This window comes from Pogona vitticeps, chromosome 2, assembly GCF_051106095.1.
Source record: "Pogona vitticeps strain Pit_001003342236 chromosome 2, PviZW2.1, whole genome shotgun sequence".
Classification (NCBI taxonomy): Eukaryota; Metazoa; Chordata; class Lepidosauria; order Squamata; family Agamidae; genus Pogona; species Pogona vitticeps.
The window spans coordinates 138,463,525-138,476,093 of NC_135784.1; the positions used below are offsets into that span (position 1 = coordinate 138,463,525).

General features: G+C 41.2%; 1 long non-coding RNA gene across 1 annotated transcript; it reads left to right on the forward strand.

The window, feature by feature from the left end:
* Positions 1-4,863: 4,863 nt before the first annotated feature.
* On the forward strand, positions 4,864-11,627 carry LOC144586279 (uncharacterized). Its single transcript, XR_013541013.1, has 2 exons — positions 4,864-5,007; positions 5,620-11,627. It is a non-coding gene; the product is annotated as an uncharacterized LOC144586279 (long non-coding RNA).
* Positions 11,628-12,569: the final 942 nt, after the last annotated feature.

Below are 12,569 nucleotides of genomic sequence, written 5' to 3' on the forward strand. Positions count from 1 at the left end.
ATTGGGTGGAACAGCTAATACTCTGTAAGATAGAAACAAAATTCAGAATGATTCGGATAGGCTTGAGCACTGGGCTGGAAACAATAGAATGAAATTTAACAGGGATAAGTGCAAATCACACTGAGCCAACAGTGTGATGTGACTACAAATAAGGCAAATGCTATTTTAGGCTGCATTAACAGAAGGATAGTCTCCAAATCCAACAAGGTACTAGTTCCCTTCTATTCGGTACTGGTTAGGCCTCATCTTGATTGTTGTGTCCAGTTCTAAACACCGCACTGCAAGAAGGATGCTGACAAATTGGAACAAGTTCGGTGGAGGGCAACATGGATGTTCAAGAGGCTGGAAATCAAGCCCTATGAGGAAAGTCTGAAAGAACTGGGCATGTTTAGCCTTTAGAAAAGAAGACAGATTGGAGATATGATAGCATATTTCAAATTCAGAGGAGGGGCAGGATCTGTTCTCCATCCTCTCAGAATGTAGGACATGCAACAAAATTGCTAGACAAGGCAAGAGAAACATTGGTGTGTGTGTGCGAGTGCGCGCGTGTGTGCGTGCGCTCCAGATTTTGTTGGATTCCATTTCCCAAGAGCTGCATCAGCATAGCCCATGGTGGGGGACATTTTGTGCTGCAGCTCAACAACATCTGGAGGGGCAAAAAAATTCCTCTTCCTCTCCCTGTGCTAAAGGATTGTGATCTTCAATAGGAAATAATACAAACAGCTGACCTGTATTGTGATAATCTTGATTCTATATTATGAACCTAGTGAGGTAAAGAAATCATTATCATCACTCTTGCTTTAGGTGATTATTGAAAATTTTGTTTCTCAGCAAAGGCACCTTACTGGTTTTTTACAACACTCATTTGTCACATTCAGGGAGCATATGGGTCCCACAAATGGTATAACTCACAATGGCTTCTCGTGGCCAATTAACAAGTCCCTCTTTGGATTTCTGAGTGCACAACCAACGCACCAGTATTAGGAAGTCCCTGAAAATCCAAGTAGGAACTAGTTTATTAGCAGTGGGAAACTGCTGCTAATTCCACACACACACACACCTTTTTTTGCAGACATAACTAAGCAGCAGGATTTTGGCCAATATGTGTATCCCCAGGAGGTTAAGAGTAACACATACAAAACTAATGCTAACAAATATCCTCAGTAAATGGAAATGAAACTGGGGAGGAGTAACCTGTGGCAAAATATGGAGTGTAACTTCCCCAAGTTTAGCACAGAACAAGAGCGGACTGGTACATCTGTGCCAAATTTGGTGTTGATCCAAAGCCCAGTTTTCAAATATATAGTTTTTTGTTTGGGCTGACCCTATTTTTAGAAATGCCTTTTCGAATGTTGGTTTGCTCTACCAGCACAATAAAATCACTGCACTCTCATGAAGTGATACTCTTGGATAGTAATATTCCTTCTGCATTGTAAACTAGAGATACCTCTGACCTGCCCTCAACTTGCAGAAATCAACAGGTAAAGCTTTTCCGTGGTTGTTGACATTCATGCAGCTTTGTGAGATCCATTATCTATGATAAATGCAAGGATTTCTTTGTCATGACCCATGTTTATTAACCATGCCAACATAAATGAAGTATAACAGGAACTCCTTGTTTCCCCTGAGCTAGTGCCAAGAGGGATCCCACCCATATGCGATTTCGATAGCCTACAAAACTTACACATTGTTGTTTTTCTGATTCAGTTAATTTCTGAAGCTCGTGTTGCAAAAACAAAAGCAAAAACCTGAGAACTGAGACAAGCCAGCTGCAGTGCTGGCGTCTAGGCTCATAATGAGTGTTCTCCCAGATATTTAAAAAAAAAAAAGCGGATGCTGGAACTGACATATGAATGAAATGGCAGTCCTCCCACAGATTCACTTTCTGGCCCACTAGAGATAAGCCCTTTCCCTTCGGTTTTACTGAACCACAAAAAAAAATGTTTGGATGCAAAAGGGAGGACTGGAATCTTGATGGTCATCGGCTAAGTATTCTCTAGTTTGTAGCAAATGTGCTTATGCGGGTTCTAACACTCCAGCAGAGCCAGTCACAAAGCAAAAGAGGGGAAGGGCCACAGACTTGTTTTACCACAACAGGGGTAGTCTAAATAGCATTGGATACACTGACCCTTCTGTTATTTTAACCAGCTACCTCTCAGTCTGATCTTCTGGACACAAACTGCAAAATGACTAGAGCAAAAGGAGGAAAGTTCTTAAGCAGAAACACCCTCAGAGTCAAGTAAGGATGGAAAATCCATAGTTCTTCAGATGCTGTGTATCTTCCATCATCTGTCACTTCTGGCAATTAATTAAGTGTGATTACCCAATATGTTCATATTATGTAAAAGGAAAAACTTGACATTTATTGACCAAGGAATCCCTGTAAAATGAACCTAGATTTGAGTATACATAGAAGCCCTTGGAGATGGCTTCTATGCATCCTAGGGTCCCAGCAGTAAAGTGTCCTCATGGCTGGCCTTTCATTGCAGAGAAATAAGAGCAAACCCACCACCACCGTTATGACCAAACTACCAGCTTGAAAAAGGGGGACCTGAGCTAAGGAGGATGTGATCTAACAGCAGTAATAGAGGAGTGGTCACTCACAGGAAACCAAGGGAGGCCAAGGCGCTCAACCCCCCCCATGGCTATTTACTTCTCTCACACACACATACATTACTTTAAATGCAGTATTACAGGAAGGTGGGAGTCCAACCAATTTTGAGGGCCATAGGTCTCCTGGCCCTGGAATAAAGATAGCTCAACCTAATACTGGAAGAGCGCCCCACTTGTATGTCTGAGGAAGTGGCCTTGTCCATGAAAGTTCACATTAAAATATAGCAGTTAGTCTTTAAGGTGCCACAAGGTTTTTGTCATCTTTTTTTTTAATGTTCTTGCCTTATGCTAGCACAGATTAACACAGCCACCTCTTCGGAAACTGGCGGAATAAGAACTAGACATGGGAGCTTCTTATTCATATCCTGGGGGATACAAATATGAAGTGCAATACCACAGGTGCCAAAGAGGGCCATTCTCTCCCCTCAGAACCAGCCCGGTCCACTCACTGGGCTTCGCATAGTGCGCATGAGTAACATTGCACCAATCGTGAAAGTAGCCTGGCTGGCACTTACCCACCTCCCTGCACTGCTGACCAGTCTGACGAGGAGCTGGGATGAGAAGTCTCCCCACTCAGCTGCTAAGAGCTCAGCAGCACAGGGAGGAGGGGATGCGCTGGGCCAGGCTACTTCCACAATTGGTGCAATGTTACTGATGAGGACCTCAAATGCCACGTGAAGCCTGGTGAGTGGAGCGGCAGGTTTCGGGGGGGGGGGAGAGGTTGAAAGGGCCCTGCCACCTCTAGTGGCAATATTCATATTCATCTCCCCTGGGAGACGAATATGAATATCCCATCTCTAAGAATGACCTTTGTTGTGGGATGTGAGATCAGATTGTGAAGCTCTAAAAGCTGGCATCTGTGACTGTACCTCTATGTTGGCCAATCTGTGTTGATTCAGGTCTACATGGATTCCATAGCATGAAGCACATACTTTCAGGTAATTAAGCACAGTTGCCAAATGCTCTGTGTTTTGAGAAGAATCCTAGCTTTCCTCTTAAATTTGAAGACATTTTTGGTCTTCCAGACTCTCAAAGGATGAGGATAATGTTTTCTGGATACTTATTTTCATGTTAGGAAAAATTATAACAGCTAAATTTCTGTGTGCCAGGCTGCTGTTATGACTGACAACTGTACAGTACATACGTACACATTGCACAGAGAGAAAGAAAAAGAAGCCAGAAGCAAATGTAGGATATTCCTTTGGGTTCCAGGAATTCTGTAAAATTAAAATACTGTAGTTTTTGGATGGCCAAGGGTCCTTTGCAGTTAAGGGCTGCTGTTCTGCAGTGTGGAGGACAAGAGTCACATATGCCAGCTTTAGGAAAGGCAGGGTAGTATGAAACTAATAAAAGTAGAGTAAACCTTTGGTCTAGATGGGTGGGGTATAAATCTAATAAAATAAATTTTAAAAAATGAAATAAATGAAATAAAATGTATCGAATTGGCAGATTTGGTGAGCTTTTTAGCACAAATATAATAACGGATTTGTTCTGCAATCTGAAGCAATTGTGAAAGGGCAATCCTATATGTGAATTGATCTACACAAATTCTCCCTCTACGTGACCCATCTTGGCCAGGCCAGACATAGCCATGGGTTCAGCAAACACTTGTACCCTGGCTTGTGTGTGTACACACACACACACACACACGGGTTAAGCATAGGGTTTAACTACATGACCCCATTACAGTCATTTATCTGAAGACATTGGACGAGATAAGAGATCAAACACATGTACTCAAACATAAGTTTTGCAAAAATTGCTGTTTCTAGTTCCACTATTCTTCCAGAGTGTTGTTGAGCAAAAGGGGCCTCAGGCATGCAAAAGAAGGGCTTTTTCTGCTGCTTTAGCACCCTAACTATGGAATGCCCTCCCCTTGGAGGCGTGATTGACGCCAACACTGGCATACAAGTAATTTATTACAGCCTTTGAGAGTTGAGGGTCATGGCGTGCACAGGTTTTAGTGCTATGTTTTTAATCTTTGAGTGTTCTAATTTTGTTTGATTTTAAGCGTTTCCAATATCTCACATTTTAAAATTATTTTATAAAGTTTTGAAAGCCACTCTGAGATCCTATGATACAGGGTGGGCTATAACTAACTAACTAACTAACTAACTAACTAACTAACTAACTAACTAACTAACTAACTAACTAAATAAATAAATAAATAAATAAATAAATAAATAAATAAATAAGTAAATAAATAAGTAAATAAATAAACGTGCAATTAAAAATCTTTGTCCTGTTACAAGAATTTTTTTCCTGATACAGTAAATTTTTGAACATGATTTTACCTGCAAGGTACAGAGGATGGTGTTTTGGGAGCACTCATGCGTATTCCGTTGATTTTCTCTCAGTCAAACACCAGGTGGCACTTGACATCGCAAAATGGAGGTATCTGTTATACAGTAAATTTTTCTTTACTTGGTTCCCTTCCTCTTGGTTTCTCCAGCCATCCTTTACTGGGCAGGCATGAGTAGCTTTTTCTGTTATGACAAGATGGAGTGTATGGTGGCCAAACACAAAGGAGGACACCAACGTTCTTGTACCTGTAACAGCTGTCCATAAAAAACGCCAGCCTATACACCTGCCTGAATTCCCTGTTTGGTGCAATTCTCAAAAGGTATACAGACAATTCTTCCTTTTCATCTCACATTAAGTATCTGTAGCTTTTTAGACATGCTGATTATTAATTGGTCACTGATATTCCCACCCTGACATGAGAGCAAGGAGTCCACTGGCCTCTAATTCTTCATATCCCTCAAAGTAGTTCAGACAACAGCCTGCTGTGGAGGAAGATTAATCCCCATTTTATAGTAAATAATCTTTCAGAACTCCCTTTTTTTTTTAGCTACTTGAATCATTTGTAGCAACACAGGGCTAGGTTTTTTTATCCTCTTTATGTATGTTTGTTCTGCTGTTTACTTTTGGAGGAGCTATATTTTTAGTTATCTATAGGAGAACTAGGAGAAGATTCGTCGTCACACTTCCCCCCTCCTTTTTCAGATCAGCAATACAGAAGAAGAAACACTAGCCATATCTGTGTTGGGCTGCAGCTTCGAAGTTCACCTCTCCCCATGGAGCCTCGATGAGTCCTACTCTCCCACAGTTTTGTTGTTAGTATAGAGTGCAGAGGGCAAGAGCCATCCATGTCTACTTCAGTAAAGACAGGATATCAATATAGTTTTAAAAATAAACAATACATACAGTATATCTATATACTGAGTGGGAACATCTTTGTTTGGGGTGGAATCAAAACAGTGACAGAAAATTCCTACATTAATAATTGGTATACTCACCATTCTGTTAACTCGTGTTATCTCACGCTATTAAAAAATTGCAATAAAACCTTTCTGAGCTTTTTTTCACTGTTGCATAAAGTAAACCAGCAATGTCAGACAGCTTGGCTAATATAATTAACTCCCTGCCTGAATTTTAGATTAGATCATGGTATTTGTAGTCTACAGTTTCTCCAGGACCAATTGCTTCACTGTAGCTATCTGTAAACCTCAAAACACAGTTGCTGGTCTGTGCTACTGCCAGTGGTGATGCCAGGCAGGTAAATGGGCTCCTGGAGCAACGGAGTAGAAATAAAGCAAGTAGCTCTCCTACTGCCTCTGAACAGGGCTCCCCTCGGACGTTGAGAGAGGTCCAGGGCTGCTTCCATTTTATGAAGCTCCCAGTATGTTATATTACCCTGTTTCCCCGAAAATGACCTAACCTGAAAACGAGCCCTAGTATGACTTTTCAGGATGCTCGTAATTTAAGCCCTACCCCCAAAATAAGCCCCAGTGAAGTGAAGCCCCGCCCTCCACCCTTGTGCAGCAACCAGAAGAAGATGACATGACTGTATTTGAATAAATGTAGATTGTTGTACATGGAAAAAAAATGAAATATTCCCTGAAAATAAGCCCTAATGCATTTTTGGGAGCAAAAATTAATATGACGCTGCCTTATTTTCGGGGAAACAGCGTATAGTATAGTATAGTATAGTATAGTATAGTATAGTATAGTATAGTATAGTATAGTATAGTATAGTATAGTACAGTATAGTATGTTATGTTATGTTATGTTATGTTATGTTATGTTATGTTATGTTATGTTATGTTATGTTATGTTATGTTATAGATTAATAGCAAAATGCCAAATCCATTTTATAAATGTTATGGTGTGTTTTAACTTTTGAGGCCCATTGTCAATGTCATGTTGCGTTCTCCTAGCCTAGACTTACTCAAAGTTTTGAAAGGTATACACACAGCTTGCTTGTTGATATCAAGTAAAGCTGTTGGCCGATCTTAAGGTGAGTGACAGGGTGCAATTTAGTCTGGGTAACTTCGGAACAGTTTGGAATCATAGGGCTTGATTAAACTGCTCCTTCTGTTCACGAAAATTACTCCTGTAGCCCCTGTAGTTGCTATCCAGGGAACCACATATTCCATTAGATTGCTCTGTGTTGGTCCATTTGGTCCTTTTTGCTCCCTGCGGCCTGCTTTCTCTTTTGCAATCTCTGTCGGCCAGTTGGGAACAGCTCACTTCCATTTGTTTGCAGGTGGGCATTAATCCTTGTCAAGATTTGGGGTGTGGAGATGGTTCTGAGACACATTAGTCTTGCAGATTGACAGCAAAGAGACTCACAGACACAGTAGGTTCCTTCACCAGCAGTGTATTTACAAACTATGTACAACAGAACTATGTACATTAGTCAAATGACTCAATCATACACTTTCGGTAAACAAACAGCACTTTATGCAGCAACTCTCCAACACAACATTCCGCACTACATCATAGTGTGTAGCACTTATATAGTGTCAATAGCCAATAACTGGGCAAATCACCTGACATCTTCTCCCAGACATTTGTTGTTGTTTAGTAGTTAAGTCATGTCCGACTCGTGATCCCATGGACCAGAGCATGCCAGACTCCCCTCTCTTCCACTGCCTCCCAGAGTTGGGTCAAATTCATGTTGGTAGCTTTGATGACACTGTCCAATCATCTTGTCCTCTGTCATCCCCTTCTCTTCTTGCCTTCACTCTTTCCCAACATCAGGGTCTTTTCCAGGGAGTCTTCTCTTCTCATCAGATGGCCAAAGTATTGAATCCTCAGCTTCAGGATCTGTCCTTCCAGTGAGCACTCAGGATTGATTTCCTTCAGAATGGATAGATTTGATCTCCTTGCACTCCAGGGGACTCTCAAGAGTCTCCTCCAGCACCACAATTCAAAAGCATCAATTCTTTGGTGGTCAGCCTTCTTTATTGTCCAGCTCTCACTTCCATACATCGCTACTGGAAAAACCATAGCTTTGACTATACAGACCTTTGTCGGCAAGGTGATGTCTCTGCTTTTTAAGATGCTGTTGAGGTTTGTCATTGCTTTCCTCCCAAGAAATAGATGTCTTTTAATTTCATGGCTGCTGTCACCATCTGCAGTGATCATGGAGCCCAAGAAAGTAAAATCTGTCACTGCCTCCATATCTTCCCCTTCTATTTGCCAAGAGGTTATGGGTCTGGTGGCCATGATTTTAGGTTTTTTTATGTTGAGCTTCAGACCACTTTTGCGCTCTCCTCTTTCACCCTCATTAAGAGGTTCTTTAATTCCTCCTCAATTTCTGCCATCAGAGTGGTATTATCTGCATATCGGAGGTTGTTGATATTTCTTCCAGCAATCTTAATGTATGCAGCTTCTCCATCTTTGGCTGCAGAGAACATAATCAATCTGTTTTCGGTATTGCCCATCTGGTGATGTCCATGTGTAGAGTCACCTCTTGTGTTGTTGGAAAAGAGTGCTTGTTATGACCAGCTTGTTTCTCCTGACAAAACTCTATTAGCCTTTGCCCTGCTTCGTTTTGAACTCCAAGACCAAATTTACCTGTTGTTCCTTTTATCTCTTGGCTCCCTACTTCAGCATTCCAGTCCCCTATAATGACAAGAACATCCTTCTTTGGTGTCAGTTCTAGAAGGTGTTGTAAGTCTTCATAGAATTGGTCAGTTTCAGCCTCTTCAGCATTGGTGGTTGGTGCAAAAACATGGATTACTGTGATGCTGAAAGGTCTGCCTTGATTTTGTGTTGAAATCATTCTACCTTTTTGAAATTATATCCCAATACAGCTTTCCCCACTCTGTTGTTGACTATGAGTGCTACTCCATTTTTTCTATGGGATTCTTGCCCACAGTAGTAGATATGATAATCGTCTGAATTGAATTTGCCCACTCCCATCCATTTTAATTCACTGACACCCAAGATGTCAATGTTTATTCTTGCCATCTCATGTTTGACCACATCCAGCTTACTAAGGTTCATAGATCTTACACTCCAGGTTCCTATGCAGTATTTTTTTTTTTTTGCAGCATCGGACTTTCCTTTCACTTTCAGGAGCATCTGCAGCTGAGTGTCCTTTTGGCTTTGGCCCAAACACTTCATTAGCTCTGGAGCTACTTGTACTTGTCCTCCGCTCTTCCTCAGTAACATGTTGGACGCCTTCTGACCTGAGGGGCCCATCTTCCAGCGTCATATCTTTTAGCCTTTTGTTTCTGTCCATGGAGTTTTCTTGGCAAAGATGCTGGAGTGGCATTGCCAGTTCCTATTCCAGGTGGACTGCGTTTAGTCAGAACTCTCCACTATGACCTGTTTGTCTTGGGTGTCCCTGCATGGTGTAGCCCATAGCTTCTCTGAATTATTTAAGCCCCTTCACCACGACAAGGCAGCAATCCATGAAGGGAAGCAATCCATGAATGGATCCCAGACATTACCTCATGTCCAATACACATTTCATAGATTGCATCAGCTTAATGTGCTGAATCTGTGACTGCACACCTGTTTTAATATGGATGCCTATTAACAAATTTTGGCTCATGTACAAAAGAGTAAATTCTCTATGGTGGGTCATAATATCCTGACATTCCTGGGTCTCTGTGCACTTAAAGAGAGAAAATACAAAGTCACATATATCAGCCACAAATTTCTCCTTTTCTTTTTCTTTTTTTTAATTATATTTTTTGGCAAGTGGCATAGCCCTTAGGTGATGCACTGCAATATTAGGAAAGTATTTTTTTAAAAAAAAATAAAATTAAAACTAAATTTCCTTTTTCACTTCAAAATAGGGTGAAAGTGCCATCTGTAGTCATGGCCGGACCACACCCATCTCCACACATCACCACTAAGGCATAGGAAGAACACCCCCAACCACACACTGGAGAGATCTAGGTGATTGCACAGCAAGGAAACCATGTTTATTTGGACTGATCCTAAATAATTGCTCCAAAGAAACAGTAGGTTCAAGCCCTAGATCAATCAGGGATGGATTGGTCCTCATTAGGAACAGGTTGGAATGCTCTAACAAGAACATCAGTGTTTTTAGAGCGATCCCAACCCATTCCAGCAGGGGCTACTGATTGGGTTAAACACTCATATAGCTGGCGTCTTACTGATCTACATCGAGGCCTTGAAAAACTCTGCCAAACCACTCTTTTTAAAATTACCTGAGAGAAAGTGGGGCCAGCAGCCCTCAAAGCTTCTAAACAGGGCACAGCTTCGAGTTGTGGGTATGGTTCACATGACAAGCCACAGGGGCTAATAAAAAAAACCATATCTACATAACTCTTAAAGATGCAGTGAGGGGAGATCTATCTTCTTTCACACCTGATCTGAAACTAGATGAAGTATTTAAAAAACAAAAATACCTTTTCTTCACTTCAAGTACAGTATATAGTACGTATGGAACACAAGAAGAGCACCACTTTATTCCAAGCCATTTTTATTAGCTGTTGCTTTAAAAAAATTTTTAACCTTTCACTATAAAAATAATTAATGAAAACTACCAGGTTTGCACTCTGTACATGCACCAAGGCATCACTTCCAGGCTTACTTCTAAGAGAACTGTTCAGAGGATGGCAATTACTAAATAGGATGCAAATTTACTCAGAAATAAATCCTACAGTATTCTTACTATTATGTATAGGTTTATTTATTTGTTGCATACATAGTCTTTCTTCCAAATGTTTTATTTATATTTATGTAAACATATTTTTTAGTAAAACACTTCCTTCTGGAGATATTTTTGTGTGGAGTGAGGGAGGCTGGCTGTGATTGGAAGCCACTTAAACTGCAGTCCTTCACCTGCTTTTCTGGTAACAAGTCCCATTGGATAGAGCAGAACTTACTTCTGTGTAGACATACATAGGACTGCATTCTTAGACCTTTTTTTATTTACCTTAGAAACTCAGTGGGAGGTAAACTACTCCATTACACTATACTACAACTCCTCCCCCTTTCACTTGTAATTAATTTGGGCTGCAATTCTATGTTTGCTTGCTTGGAAGTAAGGCCCGTTAAACTCAGTGGAGCTTATTTACGAGTAGCTGTATAAAGGCTTGCTGGGTTGGTTTTTTGTTTTTGTTTTTGTTTTTTTTTGTTTGTTTGTTTTTTGGTCTCCCCTTCATCCATAAGGAAGGAACCCAAAAAATTAGGGAACATCCCCTCCTCCTTTTGATTGTGCAGATATGTCTGCCCAGGCCACAAAGTTATACTTGCATGCATCTCATGCCTGAGCCAATGAAAGTCAACATTTCTGGGAGATCCCAAATCCTATCCACTCCCAACTGTGGAATCAAGCCTGCAAGAGCAAGAACATTGCAAAAGGAGATGTGCTGCATAGGGAGATGGCAGAAACTATTATATGGGCAGGGACGATTGGTGCCTGATGAGAGCTCAAAGCTCCTCAGACAAACACCTTGGGCATCTCCCCTCCCTAAAATGTGCTGACAGCCGTATACCAATACATTGACATTCCTGTTAGGAAATTAATTTTTAAAAATTAAGGGAGTCGAAAGACAGCGGGTGAGGGAGGTGGGACTGTACACTAGATGCATAGGAAATGAATCCGTTTTGGAGTACACACTCCATGGGATGTTGGTTGTACTGTGCAATGAAATGTGGAACAAATACAGTAGTACTGTAGCCTCCCAATGGGCTGGATCTGATGCAGAGATAGCACCGGGGGAGGGGGGACGACAACAAAAGAATTGGTAACAGTTGTGCATCATCTAAACCTAAAAATGGGTTGAAATGCAGCCCTAATTCCAGCTTTATTTGGAAGCTATATTTCTGACAGTTCATATGTTTAAATAAAAATTAAACTGAGTTAACCTTTCATTACCCTGAAAAACTAACAGAGCAGCTACTTGACCCACTGTTTGTGCCATGTTTTTTACTGTTCCTTACAATATTTATTTTATCAGCTACACAATATTAGAGGTAATCACAAGTCGACCAGATCTATTTTGTTCAGCCAGCTGGGCTTTTGTTTGTTTGTTTGTTTGTTTTTGGTAGGGCTTCCACCCATATTATTTTGATTACCTAGATTGAAAGTCAAGAACTTCTAAGACAGTGATGGTGAAACGTTTTGAGCCCAAGTGCCCAAACTGCAACAGAAAACTGACTTATTTATTTCAAAATGCCAGCACTGCAATTAAACCTGAATACTGAGTTTTTAGATTAGAAAAAACAACTGCCCCTGCACTGGAACATTTAAATGCTTGTGTTTTTTTCACTCCTAGGGGTGGTATTAACAGAGAAATACTTACCAGTTCTCCAATCTCCCATTAGGTTAGACCAGTAATGGCTGCCATTGCACCCCTCCGCTGGACCTTCACCAGCAGAGGGGAGTGCCAAAATTTGGGATCGGAGGATGGGTAAGTATTTCTCAATGGTGACTTGTGGCTCGCGTGCCCACAGAGAGGGCTCTGTGTGCCAGCTGTGACACACGTGCCACAGGTTTGCCATCACTGTCCTAAGGCTTACCAATTGAAATGAAACAGACAAAAGGAGGAGGTCCTCACTCCCACACCACACCCTTCTCTGAGCATCATCTGAGATGTCATCCAGACACACCCAACAACAACATTATGGCACTGAGCACAGGCAGTCGTGTAAGACAAAGCAATGCAAGTAGAAATGCTACC